At 47.3% G+C, this 12,997-nt stretch overlaps 1 protein-coding gene across 1 annotated transcript in view; it reads right to left on the reverse strand.

The window, feature by feature from the left end:
- Positions 1-12,997, reverse strand: part of LOC116979505 (serine-rich adhesin for platelets-like) — a 1,930,096-nt gene that overhangs the window by 234,207 nt on the left and 1,682,892 nt on the right. The window lies entirely within an intron of this gene.

Below are 12,997 nucleotides of genomic sequence, written 5' to 3' on the forward strand. Positions count from 1 at the left end.
CAGGGGTGGGTTGAAGGCCAGGTTAGAGCTAGCCCCACACAGGCTAGCAATTCCTAGCCTTTTCCTCGCCAACGTGCGCTCACTGGCAAACAAAATGGACGAACTCCGGCTAAGGATCACCTCCCACAACTGGATCAAAGACTGCAGCATCTTGATATTCAGGGACTTGGTTCAAAACACCGACGTTCCTGACAGCGCCATCCAGCTAACGGGGCGTCATTTACTCCGAGCGGACAGGACAACAGACTTCGGTAAGACCAGAGGTGGGGGTCCGTGCATTTATGTAAATAAAGCATGGTGCATGGGCACCACCATCATCGAGAGTCACTGCTCAGCTAACCTAGAGTTCCTCTTGGTAAGATGCAGACCGTTCTATCTGCCCAGAGAGTTTACCTCCACTGTTGTGACTGCAGCCTATATTCCTCCTGACGGATGACCATATTCCCGAATCAGAAGCCATGGATGAACAGCGAGGTAAGGCTACTGCTGAAAGCACGGGACACCGCTTTCAGGTCAGGTGACGCCCGAGCCTACAGTTCGTCCAGGGCTAACCTGAAGAGGGGCATCAAGAAGGCCAAGCACTGCCATAAGCTAAGGATTGAGGAGCACTTCAACAACAACTCCGACCCCCGACACATGTGGCAAGGCATCCATGCCATCACGGACTATAGACCCACCAACACCACCCCCACATCCAGCGACGCCTCTTTCCTTGAGGAGCTTAACCACGTTTATGGCCGCTTTGACAGGGACAATCTAGAGATGGCCATCAAGGCTGTGCTCCCTGCCGATCACCAGCCCCTCACACTCACCCCCTACGACGTGTACGTGGCACTGAGCAGGATTAATGCACGTAAGGCTGCTGGCCCTGACGGCATCCCTTGGCGCGTCCTCAGGGCCTGTGCTGCGCAGCTGACAGACGTCTGGACTGACATCTTCAGCCTGTCACTTGCCCAAGCAGCTGTCCCCGTGTGCCTTAAAACCACCTCCACTGCGGCAAGCCTCAACGACTTCCGCCCAGTTGCACTTACTCCCATCATCACCAAGTGCTTTGTGAGGCTGGTCCTGGCATATCTCAAAGGCTGCCTACCCCCCACATTGGATCCCTATCAGTTCGCCTACTGCAAGAACAGAAGTACAGAGGATGCTATCTCAACGGCACTTCACTCTGCCCTCTCCCACCTCGACAACAGAGAAACTTACGTAAGAATGCTGTTCATCGATTACAGCTCAGCATTCAACACCATTATACCCTCTAAACTGATCACCAAACTCGGTGACCTGGGCATCGACCCCCTCCCTCTGCAACTTTGGACTTTCTAACCAACAGACCCCAGTCTGTTAGGTTAGACAAGCACACCTCTTCAACCCTCATCCTGAACATCGGCGTTGCACAGGGCTGCGTGCTGAGCCCCCTCCTCTACTCCCTCTTCACCTACGACTGCACACCTGTACATGGTACTAACACCATCATCAAGTATGCAGATGATACAACGATGATTGGCCTCATCAGCAACAACGATGAGCCGGCCTATAGGGAGGAGGTCCAGCTCCTAGCAACATGGTGCGCTGACAACAACCTGGCCCTTAACTCCAAGAAGACCAAGGAGCTCATTGTAGACTTCAGAAAGTCTAGGGGCGGCACGCACACCCCCGTCCACATTAACGGGACGCAGGTGGAACGTGTTTCCAGCTTCAGGTTTCTGGGGGTCAACATCTCCGATGACCTCTCTTGGACCTACTATACCTCAACTCTGGTCAAGAAGGCTCACCAGCATCTCTTCTTCCTGAGGAGACTAAAGAAGGTCCATCTGTCTCCTCAAATTCTGGTGAACTTCTACCGCTGCACCATCAAGAGCATCCTTACCAACTGTATCACAGTTTGGTATGGCAACTGCTCTGTCTCCGACTGGAAAGCACCGCAGAGGGTGGTGAAAATTGCCCAACGTATCACTGGTTCCTCACTCCCCTCCATTGAGTCTGTCCAAAGCAAGCAATGTCTGCGAAGGGCGTTCAGCATCATCAAGGACTGTTCTCACCCCAACCACAGACTGTTTACCCGCCTACCATCCGGGAGGCACTACAGTTCTCTCCGTTGCCGGACCAGCAGGTCCAGGAACAGCTTCTTCCCTGTGGCTGTTACATTACTCAACACTGTACCTCGGTGATTGCCAATTACCCCCCCCCCCCCGGACACTCCTTCCACCAGGAAAAAAAATAATTGCACTATTATGACTGTAGGTACGTAAATATATTTATTTATTGCTCATATTCTATGTCGCTCTTCTAGGGAGATGCTAACTGCATTTCGTTGTCTCTGTACTGTACACTGCACAATGACAATAAAGTTTGAATCTGAATCTAAAGTGGGTGGTATTGTAGGTAGTAGAGATGGTTGTCAAAAATTGCAGCAGGATCTAATTGGTTGGACAATGGTTGATGGAATTTAATACAGAAAAATGTGAGGTGAAGCCCCTGTCCCACTTTCACAACCTAATTCACGACCTCTGCCTAGTTTGCCCTTGACTCCTACTCACAGCATGGTCGCCACGAGGTCGTCGGAGTCGTTGGTAGGTCGTAGCAGGTCATGATGCTAGTCGTGGGTACTCTTGGCATGAAGTAGGTCGCAACGTTTTTTTCAGCCTGATAAAATATGTCCACGAGTAGAAAAAGATCAGCATGGAAAAAATGGACACTTTTTATTCGTAGGTAGGTCGTAGGTAGGTCGTAGTAGGTCATGATGGTGGTCGTACATAGTCGTAGGTAGTCGTAGGTCGGTAACTGGCCCGAGAAAAAATGCAAACATTACATCATTTTATCATGTGATAATTTTCCACTCATAGCTAGTCGTAGTTGGTCTTAGGTGTGGAAGACTGAGGTCGAGGGGGATCTTAGGAGGTCGTAGGCATAGTCGTAGGAGGTCTTCTACATCCGCAAGTCAACATGACCTTGACATTTTTTTCAACTCGTCTAGGCTCTTCTAAACTCGTGGATTAGGTCGTCCAAATGGGACAGGCCCTTAATATGGGCAGAATATGGGTATAGAAATCTAGGAGTGCAAGTACATAGTTCTTTGAAAGTTGCATCACAGATAGATAGGGTGGTAAAAAGGCTTTTGGCACATTGACCTTCATCAGTCAGAGTATTGAAAATAGAAGTTGAAAGTTCTAGTTACAGTTATATGAGACATTGGTGAGGCAACATTTAGCGTCTTGTGTTTAATATTGGTCAGCATGTTATAGGAAAAATGTCAAGCTGGAAAGGATGCAGAGTAAAGTAAAGTAAAGTAAATTTATTTATATAGCACGTTTAAATCAACTCGCGTTGAGACCAAAGTGCTTTACATAGAAAAAAAGAATTAAGCTTCCGTACATCCATAAAAAATTAAAATTAAGAAAAATGAAGATTTACCAAGACTCAAGGGCCTGAGATGTAGGGAGAGGTTGAGCAGGCTAGGACGAGAGAAATAGATTGGTTAAGTGCACCGTCTGTTGCCCACAGTAGGGGCATCAAGAACCAGAGGACAGTGGTTTAAGGTGATGGGGGAAAGATTTAAGAGGAATCTGAGGGGTAACATTTTTACACAAATGGTGGTGGGTGTATGGAATGAGCTGCCAGAAGAGGTAGTTGAGGCAGATACTATTGCAATGTTTAAGAAACATTGAGATACATACATAGATAGGATAGGTTTAGAGCTTTATGAGCCAAACGCAGGCAGGTGGGACTAGTGTAGATGGGGCATGTTGGTTGGTGTGGGCAAGTTGGGCCTAAGAGTAGTAAGATTAAACGAGAACTTACCAGTTCGAAGTTTGATCTGTATTTTATGAGGAGTTACGATGAGGGATTACGTGAAGAATCCGTCCAGCACGCATGCGCGACATACTTCAAAGCTGCGGTGTGGAATACAGAAAAACACAATAATTGAAATAAACATAGTAAAGAAAAGGAGAACTTAAATACCATTGATCTCTATAGTTGAGGGTGGGAGCGGAGGGCACGTAATCCCTCATCGTAACTCCTAATAAAATACAGATCAAACTTCGAACTGGTAAGTTCTCGTTTAATCTTACTATTTTACTTCGGAGTCACGTGAGTGACTACGTGAAGATTTTAAAGCTCTGATTTCAAACCGTGTAACAGTTCATACTTCACTCGCTGCCGAAGTCATTCGAGGGAGGAAGTATGTTATCGTAATCAACCATGAATCTGTTTGTAAAAATAATAATGGTGTTTATTAAACAATAACAAAACCAAAAATGCTCCCTCGGGCTTAAATTATATATTTGCAGATTCTAATACTTTTTCTGCAAACGTTACAGGTTCTGCCAGCGGCTTGTTATAAAAAGATTGGAACGTTTTCTCCCTAGACCACCTCGCTGTAGCTAGGATGTGGTCCATAGGCACGTCCATCCTCTTAGCCGCCGATATGGATGCTGCCCCGGTGGAGTGAGATTTATACACGTTAGTATTTACTCCAGCAGCTCCCAGTACCTACTTGAGCCATCTTGAGATAGTTTGGCTCGTCACCCGACCATGAGGTTTCTTGTGGCTGACCCATAAGGCTTTTTCTCTCCCTCTGGGATTTCTTGTTGCGTCGATGTAATTCAATATCACATTCATGAAGTGCGATAGTTCTTCATGCTTCTAAAACCATGTGTGGTTCCCCCCCCCCCTGTTAGCACAAACCCTTCACCTTTGATGAGAAGGTAGGAACCATACTCACCTACCTCCACTGTTGTTTAGTGGTGTGTTCATTTCTTCGGTTTCTGGCTCCTTGTCTGTCGGGATGGTGTTGTTTGGGGGGTGGCTCATTTTCCATGGGGCCCTGTCCTGAAAGACTTGCGGGGAATGGCATGCGGGCCCCGAGCTTTCACCAGTACCATAAAGTAGACGCCTACTGGTGGATGCATGGAGGTACTGCTGTCTGGTTTTGTGTGGTTTGCTCATTCCAGGTCCTGCCCTCATGATGCCGAATATCTTGGATACTTCGTCCAGTTTTTAGGGTTGATTTGGTAACTTTGCCAGATAGCAGGATCTGTGGTTGTGAGGTCGGCGTTCTCACAGTCCTGTGAATTTGTTAGGTTGAGGGCAGGTTTTAAGACTTCCTTCCAGAGGTTGTGGTCGCATACTGTGTTGAACAGTAGGGTCAGGTGTTTTGCCATACTACCCTGCCCCTCTGGAATGAGCATGCAAAATGATAGCCGACGTCAGGGGTATCAATATTGCAAATTAAGATTTTGGGTTTTTAAATGCCCTGCTCAATGTACCCCCAATGATGGTAGGCACTTCGAGCAAATGCAATTTTGGGGAGGCGTGATAAAGTCCAATGTCTCATGACTACCTGTCTTGGAGAGGTTTTTAGAAAAGACAGGTAGTAAGCTGGCCGCCAGATTAGACTGTAACGGCCATCTCGCTCGTGGTGTAGCCACGTAGCGGTATCTCACACCCAGCAGCTCTTCCTGGTCCTGTACCTTAAGCATACTCCCGATGTTGTTCAGCCAGTGACCCCTCTTCTTGACCAGCCCAGCCCTGGTCGCCAACGATCCGTTCTGATGAGGGAGATGCGATGGCCAGTGCTGTTAGTGCACTGGAGCGGGAGTGTTTGTGCTCCCTTGGCGAGCTTGCCCCAGCTCCCGAGGCAAGTCTCGTTTTTTACTCCATGACCTTTCTCTAAGGCTTGGAAACAGACACTTTCTCGCTCTCGGGCGGTAGTTTGAAGTGCCGGCTCTCTGAATGAGCCGGCCTGTCCATCTTCCGTGTGTCTGTCTCCAGCCCGATGATTGGTCGCCAACTTTGTTCAAGTGGCTGCCTCTGCCGTTCTTGGGCTGCGAGTCTCCTTGTCGGAGTCTGCAGGGATTACCGGCTGGTTTGTATCTTGATTTTCCTCCAGTCCGCTGCTGTTGGTCAGGCAGCTCTAGCGGACTGGGCTCGGCTCGGTACCCGTGTCTGTGGACCGCAGCGTGTGCGGTCCAGGTGCCGCCTCTCGCCCCCTCCACTGATGGAACGCTCCTTCCCTGGAGTCGAACGGGGGCGCTTTTCCTCTGTGCTGATTTGCTCTTTGCAGCTTTCATCTGGTGCACAAAGAAGAGCAAAGTTTGACAATTCGAACCTGTGGGTAAGTACTTACCTGACGGTCCGTTCTTTCAAGCTTGTAGCGGGAGCGCCCGTACTCCCGTTCGTCACTGTTGCACTGCGTGAACGCTCATGTCGCGCATGCGTGCTGGACGGGTTCTTCACGTAGTCACTCACGTGACTCCGAAGTAAAATCTGTTTCCATGCTGTGTGACGCTGACTCTTTAATTTGCATTTGGGATTTAGATAATATTCTACCAAATTCCTTACTGTCTATCTTAACGTATTTCCTTGTCCAGTATCTACACAGAACAGTTTATTCTTAATATCTCCTCTAACTGTTTAACTAGCTTGTGTTTAGTCCTTTGTACCACTAGGGCCACTGCATTGATGGCAGCCTCTACCTCCAGTCTGTCAGTTTTTCTGTCTTTTTTTAATTTTTAGTCAGTTTTAAAAGTGTGTTAAGGAGGTTTCTTTAGATTTTCTATGTGGGGGAGGGAGGTAGGGTAAGGGGGAAGCCATTTTCCAGACACTTCCTGGCAAGGACGCGACTATTCTCTGAGTCGAGTCCTCGCCCCCCCTCCTCACGGCCTACTACCCTGGATTGGAGCGGCCTTTCCTGCCAGGGACCTGAAGCAGAGCTTCAGCAGCGGCGGCGCAGCGCTGGATTCTTCGCGGAGCGGGCGATTGCTTACCTGGTTCGCTGTTGAAGCTCCGAAATGTTGGACCCGCTGCTTCAACATCAGAGCTGTGGTTTGTAGCGCTTCCAGCGCGGGCGGCACTGACTTCAACATCGCAGAGTCCTGAGGCCCTTTGCCGAGGGCCGCCAGCGTTGAATCTCTGCCCAGCTCGGCCTGTGGACTTCGGGAGCTGCGGGCTCTGGTAGGAGGTTGCCGATTCGGATGTCCAAGCCGCTGAGGATGTCCTCCAGTCCCGACGTCGGACTTCCATCAACCCGGTGAGCGGGCCTGAACATTGGGCTGCCAGTAGCGGCAACAGCGGGCGGTTCAGGAGCCCCCCATCACGGGAGGACAACAGAGGAAGATGACTAAATTATGGAGCCTTCCCTCACAGTGGGAAACTTTGATCCCACTGTGTGGAGATGTCTGTGTTGAAGACTATCGTGTTCAGTGCTCTTTATTATTCGTATGGCTGTATGGCGACCACACATTTCACTGTACCAATTGGTACATGTGACAAATAAATGTATCTTGTATCTTGTCACAGCAGCTTTGCAGCTGAACCTTGTCTTCATTCAACCTTCTCAATGAAGTTGTTGATTTCAAATTTAACTTGCTACCTTTGGTGGGGGGTGGTTTGTATGAGATCATGAGATGAATAGATCGGGTCAATGCATAGTCTCTTGCCCAGAGTAGGTGAATCGAGGACCAGAGGACATAGGTTTAATGTGAAGGAGAAAATATTTAATTGGAAGCTGCCAGACGAGGTAATTGGGGCAGGGACTATCCCAACATTTAAGAAGCAGTTAGACAGGTACATGGATAGGACAGGTTTGGAGGGATATGGAACAAATGCTGGCAGGTGGGACTAGTGTAGCTGGGATATGTTCGCTGGTGTGGGCAAGTAGGGCCAAAGGGCCTGTTTCCAAACTGTATCACTCTATGACTTTGACTCTATACAGCTTGGAAAAATGCCCTTCAGCCCACTGAGTCCATGCCGACCTGTACACTAGTTCTGTTTTCTCACTTTTGCATCCTAGACACGAGGGACAATTTACAGAAGCCAATTAACCTACAAACCTGCATGCCTTTATAACACCAGGAATCGAATATAGGAGCAAAGAGGTCGTTCTGCAGTTGTACAGAGCCCTAGTGAGACCACACCTGGAGTATTGTTAGCAGTTTTAGTCCCCTAATTTGAGGAAGGACATTCTTGCTATTGAGGGAGTGCAGCGTAGGTTTACAAGGTTAATTCCCGGGATGGTGGGACTGTCATATGCTGAGAGAATGGAGCAGCTGGGCTTGTACACTCTGGAGTTTAGAAGGATGAGTGGGAATCTCATCGAAACATTTAAGATTGTTAAGGGCTTGGACACACTAGAGGCAGGAAACATGTTCCCAATGTTGGGGGAGTCCAGAACCAGGGGCCAGAGTTTAAGAATAAGGAGTAAGCCATTTAGAACGGAGACGAGGAAACACTTTTACTCACAGAGAGTGGTGAGTCTGTGGAATTCTCTGCCTCAGAGGGCGGTGGAGGCAGGTTCTCTGGATGCTTTCAAGAGAGAGCTAGATAGGGCTCTTAAAATAGTGGAGTCAGGGGATAAGGGGGGAAGGCAGGAACGGGGTACTGATTGGGGATGATCAGCCATGATCACATTGAATGGCGATGCTGGCTCGAAGGGCCTAATGGCCTACTCCTGCACCTTTTGTCTATTGTCTTTGGAATGTGGGAGGAAACCAGAGCGCCTGGTAGCAGCTCTACCACTACATCACTGTGCTGCCCTAACTTCTACAAATAGTTATCTCAGTGTGACCTTGTTTCATGTCCACTTATTTATTTGTGTTCATAAATTACTCCTATAAAATTCTCTGTGGGTTTCACAAAATAGATTTGACCGAGACAGCATTGGTTTTCACAAATTGAGGGATCACACATCTCAGTCACTCCTCTCCCGGCCAGACCAGGCTCACAATAGCATAGCACCTACAGCAACAGACGATTCCATGTTTATGTCGACAAACCCTCCATTTGATGGTAAGTGTGAAGGATTTAAAGAACTGAGCTCTCTGTCTCAGAACTGAGACAGAGAGCTCAGTAAAGAAATGAGCTCACATTTGTCCCCCTCAACAACTATGCGGTACCTGCTGACTGACATAATTGTGTGTTGCTAGAGTCTGTTTATTGACTTTTTGCCTCAGCAAGGATCTGAAATAATGGATGATAAATAAAGTTAATCTGCACATCTCAAAGGACATCAGGAGCGCATTATGGCATTAGCAACTTTTTGCAACTTTTAAATTTAGAGATGCAGTGTGGAAACAGGTTCTTCGGCCCACAGTGTCCGCACCGACCAGCGATCCCCACACATTAACACTATTGTACACTAGGGACAATTTTTACATTTATACCCAGCCAATTAATCTACAAACCTGGAGCTCTTTGGAATTGGGAGGAAACCGAAGTACTCAGAGAAAACCTGCGTGGCCATGGGGAGAATGTACAAACTCTGTACAGACAAGCACCTAGAGCCAGGATCAAACCCGGGTCTCTGTCTCGGTAAGGTAGCAACTCTCCCACTGCGCCACCGTACTGCCTTCTTGGAAGTAATTCTGTGTTGGAAGCTTTTCAATAATAGCATCAAATAAGGGAGAACCAGCCCCATTGGAGGTTTTGGTGCAGGAAATAGTGGACAGTAGAAATTAGCTGTTTCCACAGGGACCAGAAAGATCTCCTAACACACTAATCAATTGGAAGAGGTTGGTTTGGTGGTTACTGCCCTAAATAAAACATGAAAATGCTGAAAACACTCAGCAGGTCAGGCAACATCTGTAGAAAGAAAGGTAATTAATGCCTCAGATCCAAGATTCATCATATACTATTTTGATATGATTTATTTGTTCTAAAACATGAATTCTGTTTCTATTCCCACAGATGCTGTCTGATCTGTACATTTTCTGCATTTCTATTTTTATTTCACATTTCCAGCATCTGCTGTTTTTTTGTTTGAATTATCAAGCCCCATATACCCAGAAGATAGACACAAAATGCTGGAGTAATTCAGCTGGACAGGCAGCATCTCTGGAGAGGAATGGGTGAGGTTTCAGGTCCATGAAACCAATTTTCTATCCATTCAGCGATCTCTTTGCTTGGATCCCATGTGATCTAACGTTGAATCCTGTTGAATGACTGAAATCCATATATGTGTCTACAGCTCTGCCTGCATCAACCTTTTTGGTCACATCCTCAAAAAACTCAGATTTGTGAGACATGACCTCCCACGTACAAACCATGTTGACTATCCCAATCAGCCCATGTCCATCTAAATGCATGTATATAATAAGCCTCAGAATACTCTATAGTAACTTTCTAACCAGAGATGTTAAGCTCACTGTAGTTCCCAGCCTTTTCCCTGCAGCCCTTCTTGAATAGAGGCACAGCATTTGCCACCCTCCAGTCGTCCGGCACCTTGCCTGTATTTAATGACGACTCGTAAATCCCAGCCACCTGCAATTTCCCCTCTAGCTTTCCACAGTGTCCTCAGATATATCTGATCAGGCCAGTGAGATTTTCTTACGTGTCTGGATGGTAGGACAAATGCCAGAGATGAAAGGACGTAAAAGGGATAAGGAGAGATGTCGAGTTAAAAGTGAAATTGGAGGAAAGAATATATGGGGAAGGAGAAAGGACAAAATGGGTGATCATCCAGGTGGGGGCACATGGAAGATGGGGGGAGAAAAAAGAGAGGGGGTTTGTAGATTAGTTACCTGAAATTGGAAAATGTAATGTTCATACCATTGAGTTGTAAGCTACATAAGCAGAATATGAGGTGCTGTTCCTCTAGTTTGCATGTGGCTTCACTTTGGCAATGATGGAGACCCAGGATAGAAAGGTCAGTATGGGAATGGGAAGGGGGATTTAAATGGTTAGCAGCTGGGAGATCCAGCAGGCCTTGGTGGACCGGGGTTATGTATCTGTTGAAATGGTCACCTGGTTTACTTGGTCTCGCCAATGTAACGGAGGCCGCTTGGGGAGCTTACTACCCAATGATATAAACATAGCATTTCAGGTATCTAACTTACAAAGAACCACCCACCCCACCTCACCACATGCATTTCCCACCTCTCTTCTGTGCACCCCACACGGATGCACACCCATTTCTCCTTCGTCCTGTCCACTTCCTGCTCTATTGCTTCCAAGGCTTCACATTTCATGCCTCTTATCACCTTATCTCTTTCCCTTCTGCCTTTACATATTTGGCCTTTGTCCAACCACCCACCAATCAAAACACCCCTCACCTGTATCCCCCATTACTTGCCAGTCTTTGTACCACTGCCTCCTCTCTTCCAGCTTTCTCCGCACCCTCTCCCCCACTACAATCAGACTGAAGAAGGGTCCCGATCTGAAAAATCAATCTATCCATGTTCTTTAGAGATGCTGCCTGGCCCGTTAAGTTATTCCAGCACTTTGAGTCTGTTTTTGTGAACCAGCATCTGCAGCACTTTTTGTCTACTTTCAACAATAATGCGTAGTTGTGATTTAAAATTACTTTACTATATCTCATTCACACCTTCAGTACTGCCACTTGCACACTCCACCAAAAGTGGTTGAGATTATTAGCATCAAATGGAATGCATTTTTGAATATAAAGCTGAGAATATGAGCAGCGGGGGGATTTCCTGCAGATGAAAGAAGATTGCTGCTATAAGAACAAGGGTATTAAGAGCAGAAATAAACTATCATGTGCTCCTAGTCTTCTCCATTCAAGATTGTGGCTGACCTTTTACACAGCTCTACCTACTACTCCTCATTTTTTAATTTCTTTAACATCAAGAAGTATACCCATCTAGCTTCAACTGAAGCTGATGACTGAACCTCCACAATCATTTGCAGCTGAGAATGCAAGAGTTTCCCCAGAATTTGCGTGAAATATATTCTCGTTATGTACAAGTCCATAGCTCACTGAAAGGGGCAATACAAGTGGGTCAGATGACAAAGACAACCTGCTACGTGCTTGCCTCAGGTTGTTGAGGGATTGGATATAAAAGTCCGTGCAGAAATGGTATCTGTTTCAGGAGGGGAACCCTCCGGGCCCGACTCACGCGAGTCTACGGGCCGAGCAGACTTTCTTATGGCCTTACGCCCCAACGGAGCGGCGACGGTACTCACAGGAACTGAGTCTGCAGTCGCTGGTTTCCCTGCCACCGACTCAATAGGTGAATTAGGCGGGCGCCCGCTTCCCACACTCCTGCGGTCTTCAATGGTTTTACCAGCGGCACGCCTCGCCTTCCCTCTTAACACTCTCTCCATGGTAGACTTGATCTGCAAAACAAGCCTTTTCCCCCAAGAAAGCGACCTCTGACTAAGCTGAAACACTTACCTTGAGGTTTTTAAACTTACCGCTGGAGGAGCGTTACTCCTCCCAACCGGTCGCTGCACCATGCGTCTGACGTTATGACGCACATGCGGCTGGATGGGGTTTTCTTCACATAGTCACTCACGTGACTCTGAAGTAAAATTCTAGATTCTCCCACAAGAAGAAATGTTCTTTCCTTATTCACCCGGTTGAGATCTCGTGTGATTTTATATGCTTCAATGAAGTCCCCTCTCAACCTTGTAAACTTCAGCAAATCTGCTACCCTGTCAACCTCCCTTCATCAGATTATCCACACATTCCAGTATCAAAGCAATGCTTCTCAGAACTGTTTACATCAATTGCATCCTTCTTGAAATAAGGCCAATACTGTACAAAGCACTCAATGCAATTCCCAAAACAATTGAAGCAAGGGGTCTCTGCTTTACTATTCAAATCATTTTGTAATAAATAAGAACATTCTACCTTTTCTCATCACTTGCCTCTTATCAACTGTTGATCAGATATCCAGCTCCCTCTGCAACTCACATATCTGCATTTAAAATGTTTTTTTTCCCAATGTTTCTAGCTAAAAAGGACATATTGTAGCGGGTCAAGACGAGAGTCGGTTTTGAAAAAGCTTTCTTTAACGAAGCAATGAACAAATCGAGAGTTGCGCAAATATAAAATACCCCTCCCCACAGCCATATGACTGTGGCTACCGACCGCAGGGTTCGATTACCTACCGGCACCAGCAGGTGCCGCTAGAGGGCCCCACTCAGAACCTGAGGTACGGAACCGAGCAGGGACCCGGATGGAACGACCGGAACGTGTGGTCCACGAAGGTGGGGCGGGCGTAACATGAGGGGCCGGCGAAACAGGGCCAGGGGTGTG

This window comes from Amblyraja radiata, chromosome 13 (assembly GCF_010909765.2).
Source record: "Amblyraja radiata isolate CabotCenter1 chromosome 13, sAmbRad1.1.pri, whole genome shotgun sequence".
NCBI lineage: Eukaryota > Metazoa > Chordata > Chondrichthyes > Rajiformes > Rajidae > Amblyraja > Amblyraja radiata.